The sequence below is a fragment of the Salvelinus sp. IW2-2015 genome, linkage group LG16 (genome assembly GCF_002910315.2).
Source record: "Salvelinus sp. IW2-2015 linkage group LG16, ASM291031v2, whole genome shotgun sequence".
NCBI classification, from domain to species: Eukaryota; Metazoa; Chordata; class Actinopteri; order Salmoniformes; family Salmonidae; genus Salvelinus; species Salvelinus sp. IW2-2015.
The window spans coordinates 37,407,764-37,412,763 of NC_036856.1; the positions used below are offsets into that span (position 1 = coordinate 37,407,764).

At 40.5% G+C, this 5,000-nt stretch overlaps 1 protein-coding gene across 1 annotated transcript in view; it reads right to left on the minus strand.

Annotated features, from left to right (window-relative positions):
* The window catches only part of LOC111976036 (tetraspanin-1), a 20,362-nt gene that overhangs the window by 3,691 nt on the left and 11,671 nt on the right, over positions 1 to 5,000 (minus strand). The window lies entirely within an intron of this gene.

Sequence of the window (5,000 nt, forward strand, 5' to 3'; positions counted from 1 at the left end):
CCTCCTTCCCTCTCTTTACCTCCCTACCTCCCTCCCTCTCTCTACCTCCCTACCTCCCTTCCACTCAGTGTGTCCCCGTTTTTTCCATTTTGATTAATAAGCCCTTGGCGTACAGTCACACAAAGACTCAGGGGAGCGAGTGTGTGTGTGTGTGTGTTCAGGGAGCAGGGAGAGAGTAGCCTGAGGGGACGTGGAGACATGCTACAATTAAAAGTGCCCCCCAAGAAGCGGGAAGAGGGGCTCAGATCAGAGGGGTTATTACCAGCTAGCTAATTCATCACTGTCACTCTGCCTGCCTGGTTGCCTGCCCTGCGTGCCCCTCGCTACACTGCATTCCCTCACAMACACTCACACTCACACATACACACACGCACACACATRCACTGTGGACAGGAAAAAGGCCTAAACAACCAACACACTGGGCTCTGAGCCAGGAGGGGATAACGTACCAACTGTATCAACTAAACTGTGCAAGGAGAGGAGAGTTGTGGAGGATATTAGGCCATATGCCTAATGTTATTGATCAATCTTCTACATTGTAGAATAATATCGAAGRCATCAAAACTATGAAATAACTCATGTGGAATAAAGTAGTAACCAAAAAAGCGTTAAACAAATCAATATAGATTTTAGATTTTAGATTCTTCAAAGTAGCCACCCTTTGTCTTGATGACAGCTTTGCACACTCTTGTCATTCTCTCAACCAGCTTCACCTGGAATGCTTTTCCAACAGTCTTAATGGAGTTCCCACATATGCTGAGCACTTGTTGGCTGCTTTTCCTTCACCCTGTGGTCCAACTCAGGCCAGAATCTAAAATCTAAAATATATTTTGATTTGTTTAACACTTTTTTGGTTACTACATGATTCCACATGTTATTTCATAGTTTTGATGTCTTCAGCTATTATTTTACAATGTAGAAAATAGTAAAAAAAAAAAAAAAAAAAAACTTGAATGAGTAGGTGTGTCCAAAACTTTTGACTGGTACTGTTAATATACAGTTGAAGTCGGAAAGTTTACATACACTTAGGTTGGAGTCATTAAAACTCGTTTTTCAACCACTCCACAAATTTCTTGTTAACAAACTATAGTTTTGGCAAGTCGGTTAGGACATCTACTTTGTGCATGACACAAGTCATTTTTCCAACATTTGTTTACAGACAGATTATTTCAATTAGAATTCACTGTGATCACAATCCAGTTGGGTCAGAAGTTAACATTACAGTTGACTGTGGCCATTAAACAGCTTGGAAAATTCCAGAAATGTCATCATATGCTTTAGAAGCTTCTGATAGGCTAATTGACAAATTTGAGTCAATTGGAGGTGTACCTGTGGATGTATTTCAAGCACTACCTTCAAAACTCAGTGCCTCTTTGCTTGGCATCATGGGAAAAAATCAAAAGGAGACCTCAGAAAAACAGTTGTAGACTCCACAAGTCTTGTTCATTCTTTGGGAGCAATTTTCACACGCCTGAAGGTACCACGTTCATCTGTACAAACAATAGTATGCAAAGTATAAACACCATGGGACCTCGCAAGCCGTCATACCGCTCAGGAAGGAGACGTGTTCTGTCTCCTAGAGATGAATGTTACTTTGGTGCAAAAAGTGCAAATCAATCCCAGAACAACAGCAAAGGACCTTGTGAAGATGCTGGAGGAAACAGGTACAAAAGTATCTATATCCACAGTAAAAACTAGTCCTATATCGACATAACCTGGAAAGGCCGCTCAGCAAGGAAGTAAAGCCACTGCTCCAAAACCGCCATAAAAAGCCAGACTACGGTTTGCAACAGCACATGGGGACAAAGATTGTACTTTTTTGAGAAATGTCCTCTGGTGTGATGAAACAAAAATAGAACTGTTTGCCCATAATGACCATCGTTATGTTTGGAGGAAAAAGGGGAGGCTTGCAAGCTGAAGAACACCATCCCAACCGTGAAGCACGGGGGTGCAGCATCATGTTGTGGTGGTGCTTTGCTGCAGGAGGGGCTGGTGCACTTGAGACAAAATAGATGGCATCATTGGAAGAAATTATTTGTGGATATATTTGAGCAGCTCTATCCTTATTCTGCAATGACATCTAGTTATGAAGTAAAGCTGCGCCAAATGCTGGTTTCACACAATATTGGAAATGCTCCAAGCATACTTCTTAAGATCTAGTGGCACAAATGGTCCTTAATGCAACAAGTCTAAGTATGGAGTGCGCTTATCAAAGCCCTGACCTCATCCTACAGAAAAAGTTGTGGGCACCACTGAAAAAGCATGTGCGAGCAAGGAGGCTCCTACAAACCTGCTCATTACACAGCTTGTCAGGATGTGTCCAAAATTCACCCAGCTTTTTGTGGGAAGGTCTATGGAAGGCTACCCAAACGTTTGACCCAGTTAAACAATTGTAAAGGATGCTACCAAATTTATTACTGTAGTGTATAACTTCTGACCCACTGGAATGTGATGAGAAATAATTAAGCTGAAATACATAATTCTCTTTCTATTATTTGAACTCCATTTACTTAAATAAAGTGGTGATCCTAAACTGAACCTAAGACAGGGGAATTTCTTTACGAGATTAAATGTTCAGGAATTGTGAGAAAACTTGAGTGTGTTATGTTGGCTAAGGTGTATGTAAACTTCTGACTCTCAACTGTATATACTGCTTTATATATATTCTCTTTACATATAAATCATGAAATATTTAATATCTGACATATCATTTAATTGTAACAAACAGAGGAGCTCTATAGCAGAGTAGCTCTTACCGACAGACAAACCACCCTCTGTTATAATCGATCTGTTATTAAGGCCCTGTAGTAACTTGCAATGTTGTGTTTCATTTTCCATCATATAAGCGTCACGTGTCTCCTCTGAATGTCTTTTAGAACTATAAAGCATGCATAAAACGCTTGTATAACGATCTCTAAAATTGGTTATTAAATCAGAGTTATTCAGATCATCGGGTCATGGCTTTTGGTTAGATTAGGGCGTAGCCCGATGGGGATAAAGGGAGATTTATGTGGTAGATATAGTAGTAGAAATAGTGTCCACCAATTCCTTATCGGGCATACAATGTTCACTTCTTTCGGAGATAGATGAGGTAGCTCTCCGATGGAAACAAAGTGAAAGCTTGTGGATGGATGTGGGCTATAGTAACGTAGTCGAAAATGATAATACACCTTATGAGGGTGTGCCCATCATTGTCTTATTAGTATTACCATTTCCTTCCAGCCAGCCGAGAAGTTATTATAAGGTCATGGATGGCTATGTATATTACTACCCAATCACTACTTAATATCCTTCTAATGCAATAGTGTACGTAAAGCACCAAAGATGACGATGGGATCCTGAGTCCTCAAGAATATGGGGATGGGCAGATGCTCGGAGACTGCCAAATACATTATCGGAAATGGCAATGTGCTTGTCTAGGAATGAATTAATAGATTAATTGCTAAAAAACAGCACAATAGATTCACTATAGCATATCTAATTAAAAGTAACAATGAGAATCTATATACACGCCTAGGATCTCTTCTGGCCCTCGACAAAGACCCACCAACATACACAGACGCACAAAAATACACACACACACACACACCACACACGCACCGCACACACACACCACACACACACACACCACACACACACACACACACACACACACACACACACACACACACCACACCACACACACACACACCACACACACACCACACACACAATCATGTCAAGATGCAGAAGTTGTCACTAGTTACCTCAGTCACAAAGTCAAAAATATATTGATATTGTTTGTTTTTTTGTCCAAATTTTAAGGGGTTAGGTTAGGCAAAAGGTTAGCAGTGTGGTTAAGGTTAGGGTTAGGCAAAAGGTTAGCAGTGTGGTTAAGGTTAGGGTTAGGCAAAAGGTTATTAGTGTGGTTAAGGTTAGGGATAGGCAAAAGGTTAGCAATGTGGTTAAGGCTAGGGATAGGTTTAAATCAGATGAAAAAAAAATGAAATTAGGACTTTTGAGTAACTTTGACGATCATTTTCCAGGTTTTTGTGTTTGGAATGACACYGTTACTACGGGAGATGATGCTGTCATAGAATGACTAGGCCTATTACCCATAATGCTAATTGACTGGAAATTCCAAATCAACTGCGCTGCTGTGCTTATAGTCTGACGGGCCCACGTGTAAAACTTTAAACCACATCTCATCATGACCCGCTTCCCTGTTTTCCCCAACACTTAAAGTAATCCTCAAATCCCTTCAAATAATACTGTCAAATAAAGCAAGGTATATAACAAGTCAAATAAGCTCTTGGCCTAAAACATAGGCAACAAACGTGAGCTGGTAGACATTGGAGAGGTAGAAATTACAGTTACACGCTTGGATGTGGTCACATCGGTGCGAGTTACAAATTTTAGCTGGTCACTTTACTCAAAACATTCTATTTTTGGAGCAGCTAAAACCATGATTTGATCAAACGGTAACATCCTGATTCCTGCATCAAGGTGTTTTCCCTGCTGCCCCTGTTTCTCTCTGTGCCCCCCGAGTAGACTAGCTGAAGAGAAGGCGAGGAAGAGAAAAACGCATTTGCACGAAGCTGGCTGTACTGTGTTACGTCTAATCTATGAGACYGGATTGGCTGGAAAAATAAGTAGGCTACTGTTGTGGGTTTGTTTTCGAGTTTCCCCTTCCTCAGTGATTAGCCCCAAGTGAATTCGCCTACAGTATATGTATCTCTATTGAACAAAATAAACAGAAATTCTGGAACMCTATTTTGACAGTACAATTATAGCAACAACAGCCTAATTGTCAACCCAAAATTCATGCCAATCACTGATTTACGTGCTTTGCATCAAAATATCTTTATTTTGCATTCCTGCTTGGACGTGTTGGATGAAACAACGTATTTCTTGAATAAATCTAAGTCTGGCGCATTCCTATACTGTTTTTTAAATATATATAGACAACATGGGGCCAACATTGAATTTGAAAGAGAAGGCAAGTGCCTTGATCCCACAGG